This window comes from Pezoporus wallicus, unplaced genomic scaffold, assembly GCF_028554395.1.
Source record: "Pezoporus wallicus isolate ANWC-B61680 ecotype Strahan unplaced genomic scaffold, APGP_CSIRO_Pwel_v1 contig_7673, whole genome shotgun sequence".
Taxonomy (NCBI): domain Eukaryota; kingdom Metazoa; phylum Chordata; class Aves; order Psittaciformes; family Psittacidae; genus Pezoporus; species Pezoporus wallicus.
The window spans coordinates 420,861-441,838 of NW_026639532.1; the positions used below are offsets into that span (position 1 = coordinate 420,861).

Sequence of the window (20,978 nt, forward strand, 5' to 3'; positions counted from 1 at the left end):
CCTACAAGGTCTAATACGTTGTTTTTTTTTTTAAGAAATTAACAGAATGAGCAGTGAAGGCTTCAAAAAGAAAGGGGAAAAAAAAAAAAAAAAAGACAACAGCCACTCCCAAGCACTAATGGGAAACGTACCACCACAGCTCCGAGCAGCTGGAAGTCAAGACTAACAGAATACCAACGCTTGACCGCTTTCCCTGGCTGGCCATCCAGAGGTGAAGACATGCCGGCACCGGAGTCCGGCGGGGCGCCGTGCCGTCCCCCCCGCCATCAGCCATATTCCCCATTCCGGGCGCGCCGCTCCCCAACCGCCGCTGTCCCTTTAAGCCGGACTCTATGACAAGCGGGAGTCAGCGGGCCCCGGGACGGCCGCCCAGCTCCCCCACCGCCGGCCCACAGCGGAGCCGGCCTCGCTTCCCTCCGCGGCAAACTTTGCCGGGAGGGAAGCTCTTCCTTCCCGCCCTCTCCCGGCGGGGAGAAAGGAAGGCTCGGCAGATAACCTCGACGCGCCCACGCCGTCAAGCAGCGGCAGGACAAGAGCTCCCCTCAGGGCCGCCGCAGACCGGCGGGGCTGAGCCAGACCCGGGTGTCCTGCCGCAAGCACTCCCGGACAGCGGCCCGCAGTGGGGCCGTGAACGTGTAACTCACGGAAGGCAACTCCAACTCCCTCCTCCCACAGCCCCGCACGTGAAACTCACGGAAGGGACCGGAGCGCAGCCGTGCCGTGCTGCCGCCTCCCGATCGAGCTACCTCCGTCCTGCTGCCGACGGCGGTGGCAACACCAGCATCTACCTTGAACAGTGGCCTCAAAGCCCCCTTCCTGCCGCCGCGGAGGCTCCGCCTCCCCGGACCGCCAGTCCCCCATTGCCCCGCCCCAGGGACGAGGAACCGCCCGCCCCACCCCGCTCGGGGACGAGGCGCCACTCACGTCTGCTTGCGCTGGTCTGCGGGCGGGGCTGGCAACGGGTTTGGGGGTGGGCCTCGTCACCGGTTTCGGTGTCGGTTCGGGTACCGGGGCCGAGTCCCGGCGTCTCGAGGCGCAGCTCATTGTGCAGCCGGCTTCCGGCGGTGGAGCCACTTGGTGCGGGAGCGGGGTGCGGGAAGCACTTTGCAGACCGGCGCGCTCTGGCGGGAGGGGATTTCAGTGCCCATCCGCCAGGCCCTGAGGCTTTGTACACCCTTTGCCTCGGGGAACAGTAACGGAGCCCAGCGGGCACAGGCTTTTGCTAGGATGGGAAAGTTTGTCCCGACTAGAGCCGGGGGAGTTTCGGCGGTGGAGCGGTACCCCGGGAGGTACTGACCGAAGATAGTGGGAAGCCAGAGTAAGGTAACCTCGGAGGGGTGCGTGCGAAACAGCACAAGCGGTTACCGGTGAAGGGAAGGCAAGGTGGGCATGCTGATCGCTTTTAGAAGCTGATCGAGCTGCGGTGCACTTGGGTGAGATTGCAGTGGAATTCATGCTGAAGCTTGGGCATGTCTTACAATGAGCTGTATGTTACCATGCTGATGCGTTGCTCAGCATGTCCGGCTGAGCAGGTTCGTGCAGGAGACCTGCACGGGTCAGCTGGGGGAGCTGTAGAATCATAAAATCATTGAGGTTGGAAAAGGTGTTTGAGATCATCAGGTCCAACCATAAACCCAGCACTGACAAGGCCACCATGACACTGCGTCCCTATGTGCCACATCTGCGTGTCTGCGCTGTTATTTTGGGGGCATTATAGTGAAGATTCTTTTGTTAAGCAAGACTCTTAACACTGCTCCAGAATACAAAAATACATATGGTAAAACATGATTCTGCCACCCTCAGGCTAAAGGAATACCTTGTTTTACAAGTAGAGCTACTGCCTTCTTTATGAAAACAAATTTGGGAAATTGGGCCTGTGGTGGGTGTTTCAGTACTTCTACGCAGGCTAGATATATTATGATGAACAATTTTCCTTATTCATATAAAATGCAAGATACACAGACTTAATGAATTCATTATTTGGTAGTCTTTAAAATATTTCCAAATTAAAGCACCTCAGTTTTTTTGTTTGATTTAAAATGCCTGAAAACTTGCCTTTATAGGGGATAGAACATAGCAAGCAATTAATGGTTAATGTGTCCCAAAGATGTTTTTGTTCTTTGAGGGCAGGAAATCCTATACTCTGTGAACAGAAGGGATGACTTACTGGCTCCAGCTGATGTGCAGAGTCACACCGCCGTTTCTCTGTAGAGGTCTGTTGTACCAGGCGCTTGTGTACGTTTGTGCCAGACTTCCCTTATGTTATCGATCTGGCTCATGAAACTGAATGCTGTAATTACAAAGGCCTGGTCTAAGGATTTCAGACCTCACCTTGAGCAAAGTGATTCAGTGCTACTTTTGTGAAATGACAAGCTGAGAGACCCATTTGTTGCCTAGGCAGGAGCATCCCAAAGGTCTGTCACCCTGCCCCTTTCATTCTAGCTAGGATGGTGTGGCATACAGAAAGAGGTGAAGCTTCACAGTCTCTCACTCCCAGGCGGTCTTGTCCTCTTCTAGTAATGTGTCCCATGCTAGCTTCTCTTGCACAAATTCTGTAATTGGTGTAGATTAATTTATATTCTCAGAACAATGTTAAGGAAAATATGGACAGTAATTTCACAGAACCATAGAATCATAGAATAGTTAGGGTTGGAAAAGACCTAAAGATAATCAGGTTCCAACCCCGCTGCGGCGGGCAGGGACACCACACATAAAACCATGTCGACCAAGACTCCGTCCAACCTGGCCTTGAACACTGCCAGGGATGGAGCATTTTGAAGGCCTTAGCATGTTCCCTGAATTAGAAAGTTCTGTTTTAAGAGAATATCAAGTCCTGCAAACCCAGCCCTTTTTGTAAGTGCAGAACATCTGTCTTACAAGTATTCATAAAAGGACTAAAAATATTTGAAAAAAAAAGAAGAAAACATTGAAGAATTTATACGATCTACTCTTTGAAAAGTAATGAGGGAGTAGAGGAAACTTGGGCCCTACTAAAAGGTTGTTCTTTAAAGTTTCATTTTTTATTTTTTAAAGTTTTTTCTTCAAAATTAGAGAAAAGATATTAAAACCTCTGGTTGTTTTGTTTGTTTGTTTTTTTAATACTTCTGTATTGAAGTCATTAATTTGAGTAGAAACTGCCAACTCCTGTTTTTCATTATGGTAAACATATGGCAATCTACCTTAGACTTCATATTTAATGGCTGTCTAAATAATTCTACTGTATTTACCTCCATTTGCTCATATTGCTTTCATTACTTTGAGTGTTGTTTGAATGCTTTTTGACTTTAATTTCATTTATATTACCCATCTGGTGATCTCCATGCCAAGTGATTTTGTACTGCTTCACAAAGGCAATGAAAAATAATACATGAACATGTAGTGTTTAAATTTTGCTTCCTTTTCTGAAATCTGAAACTAGGCTTACAGTGCCTTTTTCTTAGAATATGATATTTCTAGCACAGAAAAATAAAACACATTTAAACTCTATTTTGTGACTTATTCTGTAACCTCCTAGTGTGAAGTGCAGAAAAATAAATAAACCTCACGCTGTGTCCCATAAGTAGAAAACTTCCTGTAAGACTGGCTTAACTGCATTGAAAAAGTGTTTCTCATCTTGTATGCTTAGTGTCTTTTTTAATTTCAATGACTTCCTGATTAAAACTGAAGTATTCTAAATGGTTTTTTTTATTTCTTTTTCCATAAAAGATCACTTCTTGTAGCATTTCTGTAGGAAATAAAACAGTGTGGGGTTTTGTTTACTTTCCAAATCCTTTATTTAAATCAAGAGACTTCTGCATTAGGTCCTAATTCAGCAAGGATTTTAAGCATTTGGAAATGAGGTGCATGGTAAGCAACTAAATTCAGACCTCTCACATGAAAGTAATATCAAGTGATTTGTTTGTTATGGTTATGATCTCATGATAATATACTTGGACTTCCTTGTATGCAGGAATAAACTTATTTTAATGACCTGAGCTCTCGCATTGTGGCAAATGTATCTTTAAGGTTTTCATTATCCATGTCTGAGCCATGCAGGCAATGGCTACCTGCCATTTATAGATTTGAGAGAATGCATTTTTTAAATATGCTCAAAAAGCTTTTGAGTCATGCAGTCCTCTTGCTTATAGTTCCATAACACAATAATATTGTTACTGGCAAATAGCCATAATAAATATTAAATCATAAAGGTCAGTAGCATATATCTTGATGAAGTATTTTAGATAGATTGATTGATTACAGGTTTTGACCTCTTTTCTTTGAGCACCATTTACTCTATTTTTGCCACAGATACTTCCTTTTTTCCTTTTTTTCAATTTTTTTTCCTTTTTTTTCTTTTTTTTTTCTTTTTTTTTCTTTTTTTAGGCAAAACAAAATACCACCTTCCTTTTATTCTTTAGCATGCATAAAAGCACAGACCACATCAGACACTGGAGAGCTGCATGGAGATTTTACTTTGCAAATGGAGCAGCATGCTGGCAGCATAAAGGATGAAAGTCTTTGAAGAGCTCTTTTGAGGATAGAAATCAGCCCACGATCTCCTTCAGGCTGCATTCTTATTCATCGTTATTTCCAAGGTTTTTTTTTCTCAAACACTCACCAAGATAAATTCCAATCATAAAGAGTCCCACTGAGCTGAGTATGTATTATATAGACATGTAACACAGCTATAGCTACTGCACTTTTTGTACCTCAGTATAATGCAAAAATACAACAAAACAAATGCCTTTACATTGGAGGCTTAATTTTATCCAGGCAAATGGAAATATGCCACAAATCCAATAACCTCAGCTAGCACCCTTAGCAAAACCTTAACTCTAGTGTCCAGTAAATGTTCTCTGCAGACTGCAGATGAGGTGAGCTTTTGGGGGCACTGCTACTTATATAATGTCTTTCCCATGAATGAAAGATGCACATCTCTAGCTCTGCTAGGCCAGTACTTAAAAAAATAAACCAGTAGCTCTTATCAATGTTTGGAGACAAATTATTTATAACACCGCATTATCTAGAGTGATGCCATGTTTTACTTACCATTGAGAATGGTTTGTAATATAGTTTCAGAAAATAAAATACCTCTATCTCATGTATCTGTGTATTGTTATCCTACATGCACACTAGCATTTGGATCTTAAAGTATAAGAGAAATCTGACATGGCTGAATATATGTACGAGTGATTACTGGTGCTCCGATGCAGGTAATTCAGTTAGTTATCATTAATCTGAATACACTAACTCAAATAACTTTCCTTGGAAAAAGTATCTACATTTCTCCTAATGCTTTTTGTATGTCATTAAATTATCTTACTTTTACCCCTTTGTCTCTGGGATCTTTACATAGGTCTCACTGAAAGATTGTGGTTTTTTTTCATGTACTTACCATTTTTTTGCTTGTTTTCAGACAAAAAAAATAAAAAAATTGTCAGATGTTTATGGTAATAATGAAAAGAAACTCACAAAACATATTAAGTGTATTTGAACTAGACCTTTGACTCCATCTTTAAATTGTTTCCTAAGAATTTGGTGTAGGAAAACAGTGGCTTGATGTTTATCATTTGTACTTAATTGTGTTAAACAGTGACTGATGGTAGATAGCAGCTCACCACTAAATTCTGCCATATCTACTGAGAGAATCATAGAATCACAGGCTGGTCTGTGTTGGGAGGGTTCTTAAAGCTCAACCAGTTCCATCCCCCTGCCACTGGTAGCGACATCCTCCACTAGACCAGGTTGCTCCAAGCCCCATCCAACCTGGCCTTGGACACTGCCAGGGATGGGGCAGCCACAGCTTCTCTGGGCAACCTGTGTCAGGGCCTCACCACCCTCACAGGGAAGAACTTCCTAATACCTAATCTAAATCTACCATTATTCCTTGTCCTATCACTACTTGCTTTTATGAAAAGTCCCTCTCCATGTTTCTTGTAGCCCCTTTAGGGACTGGCAGCTGCTCTGAGGTCTCCCCAGAGCCTTCTCCAGGGTGAACAAGCCCAGCTCTCCCAACCTGTTTCCAGAGCAGAGCTGCTCCAGCCCCCTGATCATTTTCATGGCCCTCCTCTGGACTTGTTCCGGCAAGGGAGACCTGAAGACTAAGCTGCAGATACGGTTTCTAGTGAGATACATCACTCTAAAAGTCAGTATTTCCTAGTGCATGAACACTTGTTTACAGAAAGAGAAGTAACGGTAAACTTTAAAATGTTTCGAGAAATCTAGCAGTAGTCCTTTCTGCTTGTTGGAAGATAGAGCTGTTGCTACATTCTAATTATTTAAGAAGTACTTCTGTTACCCGATTTCAAGGTAAAGCTACAGTAATCTCAGATTTCAGAAAACTAACCACAAGCACACTGAAAATAAGGAAGATCATGTGGGGTTTTTTGTTTGTTATGAAACCTTGAAAAAAGAGCACCTAGAGACAGGAGATGAAAGGAGATAAAGGAAGTAATGATAACAAATTGTCCTTTGCATATACTTTCGTAATTGACTATACATCTGAATGATTTGCCTAGAATAAGATGAAATCTGCCAGCAAAGTTTACTAAACAAACAACAATTATTTAACAAACTTTTAGAGGCTATTTATTCTGTGCTAAGGTTGCTTTCTTTAAAACTGCATCCAGGAAAACACAAACAGAAAGGACACTCTTGAAGCCAGAGCAGATCGTCCTGTAATGTAAATAAGCCGATGCATGTGTTAAAATGTGGGAAACAAATACTGGAAAATAAACAATTGAAAAAGTGGCCACATTTAGCCATGATTTATCGAGGGGTAAACTTTCCAGTGTTGTGCCAGGCATAAAGCACTATTTTACGGGCTGACTCATGCATCCACACCTGTTGAAAATCCAGATAGCTGGATTTGTCATAGGCTAACTCATGGTGAGCTCCTTACAAGCTAATCATTACATTCAGGCAATGCAGAATATCACAAAATTTAATATTCCAGATGAGAATGTAGTCTCAAAATGAACATTGAGGGGATTTTTCAGCCACAGATACATAATATGACCAAGAAGGATTGTGTGTTACAACAAGTTGTGGTGGGAAGTGGAATAGTGGATGCCAGCTCTTGCTTTGCTTCACTCCGTAAAATCAATCATCTGTTCAAAATTAATGAGAAAGAATGAAGTTATGACACCAGTAAGAGAGACAGCGAAAGAAATGAAATGGTTCTATTTAATATTTACTTAGTACTTCAGGTTTATTACTGAGTATCTAAATAGTAACTGAGCTTCCCCATTTCTACCATGTTCACAGAATCTGGTAAAGTCTGAATGCCATCCAGAAGGACCTGGACAGGCTGGAGGTGGGCTCCTGAAAACTCATGAAGTTCAACAAATGTAAGGTCCTGCACCTGGGTCAGGGCAATTCCAAACACAAATACGGGCTGGATGGAGAATGGATTGAGAGCAGCCCTGAGGAGAAGGACTTGGGAATACTGGTGAATGAAAAATTGGACATGAATCAGTAGAACTTGCAGCCCAGAAACCAACCATGTGCTGGGCTGCATAAAAAGAAGCATGACCAGAGGTTGAGGCAAGTGATTCTGCCCCTCTGCTTTGCTCTCTTGAGGTCCCACTTGGAATACTGAGCCCAGCTTTGGGGTACCCAGTGCAAGAAAGATGTGGACCTCTTGTAGTGGGTCCAGAGGAAGGCCTCAAAAACTGGTCAGAGACTGGAACACTTACAAAGAAAGGCTGAGAGAGTTGGGGTTGTTCAGCCTGAAGAAGAGAAGGCTCCAGGGAGATGTTATTGTGGCTTTTCAGTACTTTAAAGGGGCTTATAGGAAACACAGAAAAAGGTGTTTTAACCAAGGCCTGTAGTGACGGGAGATGGGGCAACTGTTTTAAATTGAAAAAGGGGAGATTTAGATAGATATAAGGAGGAAATTTTTTTACAGTGAGGGTGGTGAGACATGGGAACAGGTTGCACAGAGAAGTTCTGGATGCTCCATCCCTGGAAGTGTTCAAGTTGGATGGGGCTTTTGAGCAACCTGATCTAGTGGAAGGTGTCCCTGCTCATGGCAGAGTGTGAGGTAAGTTAGAATTACATGATCTTTGAAGGTTCCTTCCTACCCAAACCATTCTGTGATTTTATGATTCTGTGATTCTATGATTCAGTTATTTTAAGACTTGCTTAACTTATTTTCCTTATTCCTCTTTAACCCAGAATTGATTTGTCCCTTAGTGAGCAAAAGAGTCATTTGGAAGCATGTCAGAAAGCAGAGGTCTCAAACTATTCCCATTTTCCAGGCAAAGGAAGCAGGATCCCACCACTGTGAAATGTTTGAGGATGGTGTGCAAACTACTGTTTCTTGAAATGAGAGCAAACAGTTCGGACATCCACTCTGTCATCTAATGAAGGAACCCATCCATTACTTGTGGTCTTTAAAACCAGAGGTCTGACCAAATTTTTTCAGTCAAATTTATTCCGTCCTCTCTAAACAGAGTATTACAAATGCATTTAATCCTTAAAACTGGAATACATCTTTCCCTTTCTTATAACCTATTTACTAATTTTCTGGTTCACTTTCTTTATATCTGATTGATATTTGCCTCCCTGAAGATTCTTCCTGGTAGCATGTCCAACCAGATTAAGAAAACAGCATGAGAAAATACTGAGATCTGGCAGATGGCCTTTAGGTTAATGGCTAGATATTTCTTTGGAGAGGTCATTGTCCCACAGTGAACAGTGATCATCTTACGGAGAATGATAGCAAGCCACTGAGTGAATTTGTAATATGTCAGGGATGTGACTCCAGCAGCATGCCACCGAAACCAGTTTTTTCCTGGCTTACATGCAGATAGCTATGCAAAATGTGTGAACCTACCTGAGATTGCCTCAAATATGATGCCGTTATTTCTGTGGCCAGCAGATGAGGATTCCAGAAACAGAATCCTTTCTCTTGGTTATGCAACAGCAAGTAATAATATATGAGACTAGATTTTTACCTTTATATATGATTCTTCTGAAATAATTAAACGTTGGACTACTAGAGCTAGGTTGGTTTTAATTCATTTTAATTTCTAACATTGTAACAGATGAGCCATTCATATTCTATATCTGGAGTCCTCTAAATATAAATAAAAAGGTAAACAAAAAAGTTTAACTCCATTCCGCAACCCGTTTTAACTCTAAACATAAAACCTGATTACGAATTACCTGTTTGCATGTGGAAATGCTGGAGTAAATGCTAATAAAAATTTAGTTAATGCTGTTAGTGCCTTCCTAGTCAAAGATGTACAATCAACCACAATCAAAATGAGGTTTTGTTTTTGTTTTGTTACACATAACATGAAATCAAAGTACCTATCCCTTGTGAGATACCTATCCTTGTAGATTGCAATTTTTTCCCCTTCTGTTTTTTTCTAATCCTCTTGGAAATAGTAATGTTTCCTTTTCTTGTAAGATTGGCTGTCAGTCTACATTCCTTATAGTTTATAAATTAAGAAACGATATCCAATTTGTTCACTGATTGGTGAAAGATCTGCTATATTCGATGAGAATATTCACATGGCAATGAAGATTTGTCATCTCCCCAAAGATAACTGCTTTTTGAAGTACCACAGTAATTGCTTCAATTACTTTAAATTCCTTTGGCATTTTGTACAAATTCCTAAAAGTGAATGAACAATGCAAATGTGGGAATGTTTCAGAAGTGTTATTACATGTAAATATTCTGTGCATTCAGAGCGATGTTTGTGTAAATACTTGTACTGTATTCCTCAGTCTCTGTGTCAAAATGGTATCAAGCACAACCACATCTTCAGTCAACCTAATGCAGCAGAGATTTAATGACTTACATCATGGCAGCTACGTATTATGGGTAGTTCTAGCAGGAGCCACAGTTCCCTATTATACAAAAGAGGTGTAGGTAGAAAATTAGGTACACTGCTGATGACAGGCTGTAGTTGCCTGAGCAATGATAACTCAACTAATAGCAATTCTTGTGACCTTGTGGTTTCTTTCTTTTTTTTCTCTCCAAAAATTGGTGAGAAATATTCGTCACAGTCTTAATAAATCTCTTCCATGTCATGAACTGTTTCAGGGGGAACCTAGATGCCTCCTTCACAGCCGGCCAAGTCAATCCTCTTTTGCCAACTGCCTACTGTTTGTACTGAGGTATTGAAAACTGTGCTGAAGGATGGGTCTGCCATGTTTCTGGACTGCTCTGAATGTAGAAAGTACAGTGATACTTGTTCAATCCCCCAAAGGATAACAGTAGAGGAGACAGAGCAAGAGACCAACAGCCCTGAGTGAAAAGTTAGTGAAACATGCAAGTTGATCAGTAGGAGAATTGTGTGTACTTAAGCAGAACTTTTGGATCTTATGGAAGCCAATGGAGGGGGAGAATGCCCGTGGAAGAAAGCTGCTGTTATACTATTTCAGGATAGATTTTTTTTAGGACACCTAACTCCCCAAATTATTTGTGGAGCCCAGGAAGCTAACCCTAACCCTGAGTTTCTAATTCCATTATAAGAGGAACGCTGGGCTTAGCTGCTAGGTCTTGGTCTAAACCTGTAAAATATTGCACTTGTAAAAGTAAATTTCAGCCAGCCTTCCCTTACTTGAACTTTCCTTCATACAGCAGATATAATCACAGTTTTAGGAAAGATATGTTAGTTCTATGAAACATTTTCTAATAGTGGACCTCTTGTTTGGGGTGGCACAGTGACAAAACACTAACACAGTCAGTCTCTTTGTGAACTTTATACTGTAGATCATAAAATGAAGTAGCTACATTTTCATTGAACTCTATTAACAGCAGGGGTGGGGTTGAATAATTCAGACAACCTACCATTAAACTCTTCATTTAACCATAGGGGAGAGGGCACTGCTAAATAACAGTGTAGAAGGTTGTTCTGTTCATAACTGTGTATTAGTGTGGCTATTAGTATGGCCTTTGTGTCAGAAATAAGAGAGAAGTGTTGCAAGCATGGTATACAATATGCAGGCTTCATTGAATAAGAAAGCAAATACTGATTTTCCAAAGCATCATCATGTTGATAAAATTGTTAATTGATTTATCAAAAAAACCCAACCCAAACAAGCCAAAATCAGATGAAGCACTATAAGGACTGAGAAATGCTGTAACATTTTGTCGAAAACTCTGAAAATATATTTGAAGACTTCTAAACAGTCCCTAATGAGTGGCCACTTATATTTTCTGTAGATTTCTGGGAGAAAAAACTCCTGAACAAATTGTGTCTGTGTTTCCTATTTTTTTTATAATGGATTTTTCTTAATGTGAAGTAAGTAGTTCTGTTCGCACATGGCAAAGATTTCAAGTAAGCCTGGCCTCTCCCCCTGAAAACACACAAGTATTACACTTGGCATCTTAGGAATCAGGACTTATTTCTGCCCACAAGTTTTCTGTGATAAAGGCTTTTAAAACAGAGAAAGAATTAATGAAAATATAGCTGCTTTCAATGCTATGAATGCAAATGAAAAGCCATGATTTTGCAGATTACCATCCAGTCACCTCCATGTCTTTTGTCTCCTAGACTGTACTGTCAGTGCTAACCTCTACTCATTTTTGGAAAAAAAAAAGCAAAACACCAAAAACCCAAACATATTGCTTTTATGAAATTAAAAGTTCATTAAAATATGTCTCATTTCAATGACATTTCTGTTGCTTGAGAGCTCCTTGGAACAGTAGGCATTACGTTGCTAGTGAGAAGCGGAATGTCTTATGTTTGTTCATGTCACATTGCCAGGTCCCTTCATTAAAGTAATCTGAAAACTCTTTTAATTAAATTACATTAATAGACTACTGAATGTGCAGGATAAAGAGACAGGTTTTCCTAAAGCCTGGAAGAAACTGAAGGGTGGCTGAGGCCAGCTCAGTCTTCCATTAATGAGTTATCCACAATATCAGCTATGCTCAGCTTAAACAAACTGCCTTGAAAGAACGCATCACTGGAACAAGAGAATTCACGATTACAGGCTTTGGATCAAATTTGTAATGTTAACAGATCTAAAACATGTATGCCCAACCTCACTCAGTTTTTGTAACCTATACTGGAGAATTTAATTCCAGAATCCTAGTACAAAATTCTGTGTGAATCTGTGTGATAATACTACTGTGCTGTATTGAATTTAAACTGTAATTTTTACTTTCTCTGTAAATCAGCTAGGCAGATTCCCTCAAGCATCCCTCTGATGCCATAGGATGAAGACAGTCAACAACAAAAAAAACACATCAGGTTCCAAATGCATTTTTAAACCATGTTCTCACCATGGTTCTTTGTAACTGAAGTATTAAGCAGAGAGTCCTGATGTTATGTATATCCTATGGAAATATCTGTCAGTACAGCCTATTCAAAACAAAGTAGTATAAAGATAACAAAATTATGATCAGGAACAGTAATTCCTCAGTAAAATCTTAATGTCTTGGTTGTGAAACCTTTATTCGTGTAGAATTACCAAGTGAAATAGAGCCCAGAAAAAACACCAATTTCATTACATTATCTCAGAGCAGGGTCACTGTGCCTAACATGAACATTTTTTTCATTTATGTATGTCTGAAGATTATAACCAGTATAGTTTCATAAGTAAACAATGTTCAAACATCATGCTTTAATACACCGAATTTCACAAAAATTTACAGCTCAAAAAGGAAACTTGAGTGAGTTAGGATAATCCTAAAATATCAAATATAAACTGGCTTAAGTCTGCTGATCTTGGCAGATGTACATCACAATCTACCAGATGATGCTTTGACCTACAAAGAAAGACAAACAAACATGAAAATTGAATGCTTATAAGCAGTAGCTGGCAAAGGCCCAGACAAATAAAAATTAAACTTTTCAGTTCATTTTATTGGTTTCTCTTCACTGAAGGAGAAAAATGAAAGAACTAGCTATTTCTTGAATAAATATTCACCCCCAAAATGATGCAGAACAGCAGCATCCAGATTACCTGCTGGGAAGCCTTGTGGTTCATCCCAAGGTTCCTCCGTGCTCCCAGAGAATGGAGACCTGTGTGCAGTACCACGTTTCCCAGTGGCAGGTCTTACATCAAACCAAGAATAACATTTGGGAAGTTGTGCACAAAGTTGAGCTCTTAGATCAAAAATCAGGGGGCACATTCAGATTGCTTCATGTGTGGATTGCTGTAGAAACATACAGCAATGAAAAGTTAGAATTATTTTAAGAAGTTTAATTGTGTGATGAGATCCCTAGCAGAATGTCATTAGAAGTGATAAAGTCTCAAAGTCACCTGATTTTTGAAGAGGAAAACCAGTTCTGCCATAATCTGTATCAGCAGAGAAAAATTAACTCTTTGGAGTTATTTTGTAACTGCTTCTTATTTTCCAAGCTATTTTAATTTTTTTTTTTTTTTTTTTCTACTCTTATGCTCAGCCTTGGACTGAATTCCCACTCTGAGACAGTATAAGAGACATTATAAAAGAATTTCAGGCACTTTCCTCTGCTAGTTAAAATTTTATCTTTCATATAGGTAGTTATTTATTTAATTAATTAATTAATTTATAAGAGGGAACACTGAGTGAAACAGTTTTTGTCATCCTTGTCATATTGACAGGCTGCAACACTCATACAATATCTAATATGCAAGTATAGGAAGTCAGAGACTTGACTGCCTGGAAAGAGTTAAAATTTAAACAGTAGCTGTGTTGCACTAGGTGACAGGGACAGAAATGGACAGTTACTTTTCTCAGGGGAAAGAAATGAGCTATAGCAAACCTGTACCTCCCTTCTGTCTTTGACTGGTGCTTGTTCCGAAGGCCCTGAATTTTAACCCTGATGGCTATAGTATGAAATCAACTTTAGCGATAAAGACCACTCTACAAAGACCACCATTTCCAATTCTGTTTGCGTGGCTAGAAATTATTATCTATTATCTACTGGTCTATAAACACACAAACATACACACATATATATACATATATATATATGTATTTGGGAGGCTGAATTTGCTAGAAAAGAAGACTCCAAAAAGCGAGCATGCCTGAAAGTTTCTTTGACTGGTTAGATTCACTGCAGCTTCTAAGAAAATGATTGTTTCTTGATTAAGGCAATATATTCTGTGTGCAAGTACAAAATTCAAACTATTTAGGAATATGAACTATGTGACTTAAAAACTGAGAACATTTCTGCTATTGGGGCTCTGCCAGTTTCATGCACAGACAGTTCTGTTAGCCAAGAAGTAACTCCGGCTATGCAGTGCCTGACTGGATGAATATCTGTGCGAAAATACTTTGTAGTTTTTACTGATTTTCAACTCACTGCAATTGTTCTTGACGGTAGATATCTCCTGGGGATCTTGAACATTTTGTTTTGAAAAGTGTATATTTATCTTCTGTAACCTACGCATAGTAACTACCAGAATATGAAAATAACCATTATCAGCTTCCTTCAAAAGGTAAAAAGCCCTTTAGGTAAATTGCTATGACTGTAATACAGATTTATTAGTGATTCCATTAACATTTTTGGTTGACAGTATACCAAGAGGTAATGTATAAATCATGTTCCATTTATTTCTTCTTTTTTTTTTTCTTTTTTACATCTCAGAGGCTAGAAGTGTACCGTACTGTATTCTATGCTGGTGTAGACCTGCAGTGTTGGAGCCTGAACATTATACACTACTACACATATACTTTCCTTTTCTGTTTTTAGTCATAGGCAGTAACAAATCAGGCACTAAATCAGCCCTTTGCACATTTTTGACCTCAGCTAGGACATACTGAAAACCACATACCATGTTCCTGAGAGGAGGTTATCTGAATCTCTTTACTAATGATTCTGAATTTCTCTATTAATGATTCTTTACTAAGGATCCTGTGTTTATATCTGAGGCCTCAATCAGTGTATTCCTGGTCGTAACCCAAGTGCAAGGGTGCCAGTTACAACATGTGGCCTTCCTTTCAGCAAAGGGCATATAGCTGAAATGAAAGCTTCTTAACTGTGGAACCACTAATAGTTACATTTCCTTAATGAAAAATCTTCATTGAAAATAATAGTCCTACTGGAAGTGTAATACTCAGAGATACCTACTTACATGGACAGAACACAGAATGGTGTTCTTCCTTCATAACCTACCTGATGAATCTCTTCGTAACTCTAGAGATGGAATCATAGAGTCATCCACTGCCAGGGATAACTCTGTCCCTGGCAGAGTTCAAGTCCAGGTTGGACTAGGCTTAGTCTAGTGGGAGGTGTCCCTGCCTGTGGCAGGGGGTGGAACTGGATGAGGTTTAAGGCCCCTTCCCACACAAACCAGTCTGTGACTCTGTGCAGAACAATGGGGCATGTTTGAAAATCTCTAAAATAACTTGATGACACAGCTGTCTACCTACTGTACTTGAAATATATCACATCTCTGTGAACTTCATAAACACAATCATAACCAGTGTTTTGTAGTGGTCTGATCTGTGACTACAGGCTAAGAAAAAGAAAATGCAACCTAAGACAAGATCTTTCTTCATAACTGACTCTACATCAGATTTCATGCTAAAATGCATCACTAATTTTGGAGGCTAATCAGACATATTAGGAAAATTCAGGAGATTTTAGTATCCTCCAAAATAGCCTGTGTGAGTACTGGTGTTAGCATAGTGCTTGTGTGAATCCTGGTATTTCTTCCATGGTTAAGCTTAGAACTATGTTACCTGACTTACAAAGGTGCCAGATTTTCCAGTGAAAGCTCATGGGAAAGCTATATGCTGTGGGTACCTCTCTGAGTGCTTGTAGCTTGTTTCAGGAAGTGGTTAAGCATACTGCCTCAAATCAACAGAATTTTAACATAGCTGTTTGTACTGGTGATGTATTTTAGAGCTTGGATGTTACAATAGCACATGTTCACCAGCTGAGGAGAATATAGCAGGTCAGAAAAAACAATTTCTGTTGCTGGAGATGTGCATGCTGTGTGATTCCTGCTGTTGTAAGGCAGAAAAGAACATGAGGCACATTTAAAACTGATACTGGCATAGCAGTGTAATTCTTGTAATTTGGAAATTTGTAGTGCAACTTAACAAACATTCTGTTAACACAAATTTAAAGCACAATGTGTTTTCAAATTTAGTGATGTAATCACAAGGTTATTTGCCTTGGAATATAGAAATTCCCGACAGATTTACTCATTTAGGATCGTGGTTCATTTAACAGATAAGGCAGTAGTTCAGTAATTATATTACATAATTTACTGCATGAGGCTTCTAGTTATATAAAAATGTAATTGTTTTTATTTCTTATTTGTTTAAGAGGCTTTTGTAGCTGGAACATAACTTTAATAATTTATAAAAGTTCCTTGTGTAACAAAGTTTAAGTAATTATTTGTCTGTTATATATTGCTGGCATGCTTACTCATGAAAAGCAACTGCACATCATAAAAATCTCTGATATCCTCTCAGTCTCTATGATTCAGAGCTAAATTCAACTTTGTCATTTAAACTACCGTGCATAGGCTGATGCTGAAGATCACATTAATTGCTCGCTTCATCAGTCAAATAGATTTTCTCTTGGAGGGGCAGAACCCCTGATGGCAACCAAGCCAGAGCCTGTGGCCAAAAGGAGAAAGAGTGCCCTCAAGAGCATTGCAAATATCTCTCCACTGAGCAATCAGGCATCTTTCTTCCTTTTGGAAGCTGTCAGTGAGACTCATACTGGTACATTGCTTCCAGGGATCAGGCTTAACCACATGCTGTTATGAACAAAGCACAGATCATTCAAAAGGGAAGAAAGGAGGGGAACTAAAGGACACAAAGCATGAAGAATAGTAACACAGAAGGGAAGTTTTGATAAAAGGAATGAGAAATAGGTACGAGTGCTTACAAGATAGGTATGAAATGGAGAATTCAGTGTCAGCTGGCAGTCATGAGTTTATTCTCAAGGTTGCGGAGCTGGTGCTGGTTTGTTTTTCTCCGCTCCCTGCACATAAATGTGTAAAGCTGTAATGCAGTGTCTCATGTGTGACTAGCCTGCAGCGCAGAGCTGTGTCACCCCAAGAGGAGCCTGAAGAAATGGTTGTAGCAGTGGTGTCCAAGGGGTGCCCCTGCCTTGGGAGATGTGTCCAGGATGGTGAGCCGTCCCAGTCATTTGGGACAGGGGTAAGGGCCCTCCGTGACCTCAGCAGGGCACTGCTGCCTGGACCATACCCTGGGGATTCTGACTTGCAGCACCACTTCCAGGAGGGGAGAGCAATGCTCTAGGGAGACTATGTTCATATTTTTATTTTTCTTTTCCTCTTTCCCTCATCCTATTACAAGAAAGCATCCTCACTGACATTCTTTAAAGCACAAGGGATTTACGCAAGCTGATTTGTTCATATTTGAGATCCTGGATGGAATAATGTTCAGATTCTGAGGATACTCCAGGATAAAGGTTATTTGCTGTGATGGACATAGAAAATCAGGTAGATGAGATTTTCTGTGGAAATACTTCTGATGCTTTGCATTTCATGGTGTGTACTCGTGTGTGTGTACATAGATAAACTGTACCTGGGTTTAGCAGTAGCAGTCAATTTTTCTCCTTCTTGGTAGCTGGTGCAGCGTTGTGTTTTGACTTTCAGCCTGGGAACAGTGCTGCTAACACCAAGATTTTTAGTTGTTGCTAAGTAATGTTTACCCTGACCGAGGACTTTGTGAGCCTCACGCTCTGCCAGGGAGGAGAGGAAGCCGGGAGGAGGCGGAGACAGGATACCTGACCCAAACTGACCAAAGAGGTATTCCATACCAGAGCACATCATGGCCAGGAGGTAACTGAGAGTTACCTGGAAGGGCTAGGACTGAGGGGATGGACAAGGTATGGGTCGGTGCTTGGTTGGGCTGGGGTGGGGCGAGTTACTGGTCAGCGGGTGCTGAGGTGTTGTATTCTCTTCCCTTGTTATTTCCCTTATCATTATTATTGGTGGTAGCAGTAGTGGTTTGTGTTATACCTTAGTTACTAAACTGTTCTTATCTCAACCCGTGGGAGTTGCATTCTTTTCGATTCTCATCTTTGTCCCTCTGGGAGTAGGGGGAGGGCAAAAAGGAGAGGAGTGAGTGAACGAGTTGTCTGACTGGTTTTAAACCACGACAAAAGATATAAATTTAAAAGCATTTATTTGGTTATGTCAGCCATTCCAGGGTTGAAGGCTTCTCCTAACAACCTGTGTATGCAGCCAGGTACAGCAACCAAATTATACATTCAGAGAATGATTTTATATTTGTGTGTGTAGATGAAGCCCTAACTCTAAAATTAGTTAGCTGGCCAATGAAGTGGCAATAGTGCATTTAATTGGCTCAAAATGGAGTCTTTTGCTGTGCATGAAGCTGATAAATTAACCTTACAGTCACACCTTTCATTTTAATAATAATAGCAGGAAAATCTTGCTTTATTTGCAAAATTGGAAGTCAACAGAAAATTCTAAAGCTAGGTACAAATTAGATCACCAGCTACCACAGAGCAAAAGATTCAAGGTGAATATAGCTTGACATTACGCTAGTTACAAATGCAGTGTGTATGATAGTTCATCAAAATTAAAGTCAGTCTCAGAGATAAGACTGATTTTTCAGAACCAGGATGGCAGAACCAGGATATTCTTTATTTGCCACTTACAGGGCTCAGGCTTCCACTACTTTCTTTCTTTTTCCCTGAGATGCTGTAAGCACTGCGTCTATTCCCATATCCATAATTAAAATTAATTATTTTCTGAGAGGTTAAGTGGAACTACAGAAGCCTGTAGAAAGCCCATGCCACCACAGCTGAACAAAAATATTTTAGTGGGAGGCCAGGCCTACAAAAGAAGGATATCCCCAGGGGTTCTTGCTTTATTCACAGCTTGAGTGACCTAAAAATTACATATTACTGCATAGAATCACAGTTCTATTATTCCCCTTGCAGTTTAACAACATTTCAAACTAAATTGAAGAAACCGTTGTGAGTTTAGTTTTCTGAACCTGTTTTCAAGCTCATATTTCCATCTTCTCTGACTTCCGCTTTATAATGTACCTTCTTTTTTTTTTTTTTTCTGTTTAATTAAGGAAATACCACTTTATTCCGTAAATCTGTCTCCTATTTCCAGAAATCCACAATATTTTTCTAGGATCCAGATAAGAGTTCAGTATTTTTCTCATCTTTGCACAGCTAGTGAAGGGAGTAACTTGAAACATACCAAAAGCATTCCGAAGGATCATTGGGGTTTATTATAGCACAGGGTAGGTTTTTCTGGCCAGAGAGTTTTTCTTCTATTTTGATTCCTAGGATTGTTTCATTTACTGAAAAGAACACAGAAAGATGACACTGTGTACCAGTCTGTCAAAGGTCAAAATTATTTCATAGTAAACTATTATCATTTGGATTTTGGTGCTAGTCAATTCTTTCTGATTTATTTACTGCTACAGCGCTAACGATAGAAGTGTGTGTATGCAAATTAATGTTAATTGGGTTGTTTCTAATAGTGTAGCCTCTTCCCACTAATTTGCATTCTATAATGCTCATCAGTAAGTGTCAGGAGCTGTATGTGTGGTGGTAGCATTTTCTGCAACATGAGTTGCCATATTTATTTCTTGTACAGTGTACAAAGGCTAGTCATCCTCTGTTAGGGAATAGCAGGGGTGCATAGTTAGGTTGCAGTAGCATCCTCACTTTTACTAAGGTGTTGTCTCTGATGGGTTCTTATCAACACAAGTAACTAATGAAGAGTTAAGAAAGAAGTAAGAGCTTCTAAAGTTTCTGCAGTACTCACAACTTTTCTCTCAATGCTATTTGTGCATGAGTATTTACTTCTGATAAAAAGAGCTTGTAAGACCTTAAAGAAGTCCCCTGAAGAGGAAGGGTATAGACTTTTCCTTTAGTTAGCAAAAAACTCCCCAGTGTTTCCCAAACCGTGCTTCTACAGAAGAAAGAGAGACAGATTTGAGCAAGACTGGTGGGGCAACTGTAGAACTCTTTAATAAATTCTGCACAGTAATCTCTCTGAACAATTTTCCTGAAATAAGAAATGATCAAACTTGGAGGATACAGTAGAGCTATAACTGTTTGCGTACTGTGGACTTCATATACTATAGCAACTTGCTATTCCTTCTAGTTACTACCATTCCTATGTCCAGTGTTGCAAAGTGCTCCTTTTTTTGGGTAGGGAGAGGAAACATCATGGCATTCCCCCCAAAACCAGCTGCTTCTTGCTTCAGAGTGAGGTATCAATCACCAAGAAAAAATCCACACTGCAAAAGCTAATAGTGTTGATGTTTAAATAATTATCAGTAAGCATGTGCATTAGTTCCTCATGGAGATATATTAAATGCATTGCACCGTTTCCTGCTAGTGTTCCGCATTCATCCCTTATTTGGTCTTATTTGCAGTCTGAATTGTTGCTATTGAGGAGGAAGAGAGAATGAGAGAGGAGAGAGAATAAAGATGAGACTGGAACAATAATTTCTTCTTAAATGCCTGTACAGCATATATTAGCTGTGTCAAAACAGCCTATGGCAAGGCTGAAGAGTGAGCTGAGACCCCATATGGCAAAGATGCCATCAAGCTTGACATCTGTAGCCTGCCTGGAGTCAGGATTAATTTGTGCCCTGACACTCTGATTGCATTGGTGTGGATTAAAGGAGAAGAGCAGTTAAAAAAAGAGGGGGATTGCAGACAGTTACGACACATCAAGATGAGCAGCTTTTTCTTCAGGTGTAAAATGCGCAGTAATTTACTGGAACCAACTCATTGCACTGCTGTGTGTGGAAATGAGGGAGATATTACCCAAGTTGTCAGAGGCAGAGTTTCAGTCTTGTGAAATTCTTTCTACAAACCTCTCTCCAGTTTTCATTACTTCATTACTCTGTGTTAGAACTCCAGAGGACAAAGCTGTAGTTTTAACACTTTGAAACAAGAATCTACAAGCACCTCCATCATAACCCTGTTGTTTATTAAACTTACTGTACTTTCAGTATTTCTGCTGCTGCATTTTTTATTTTTTATTTTTATTCAGCAGAATTGTACCTCTAACCTCTGTCTGAGCGGTTTATAAGAGTTTCTGCAGGCTATGAAAGA

General features: G+C 40.1%; 1 long non-coding RNA gene across 1 annotated transcript in view; it reads left to right on the forward strand.

Annotated features, from left to right (window-relative positions):
- Positions 1-1,103: 1,103 nt before the first annotated feature.
- The window catches only part of LOC130602190 (uncharacterized), a 63,707-nt gene continuing 43,832 nt past the window's right edge, over positions 1,104-20,978 (forward strand). The window contains exon 1 of the long non-coding RNA XR_008972843.1: positions 1,104-1,323. This is a non-coding gene — a long non-coding RNA (uncharacterized LOC130602190). The remainder of the gene's footprint in view (positions 1,324-20,978) is intronic.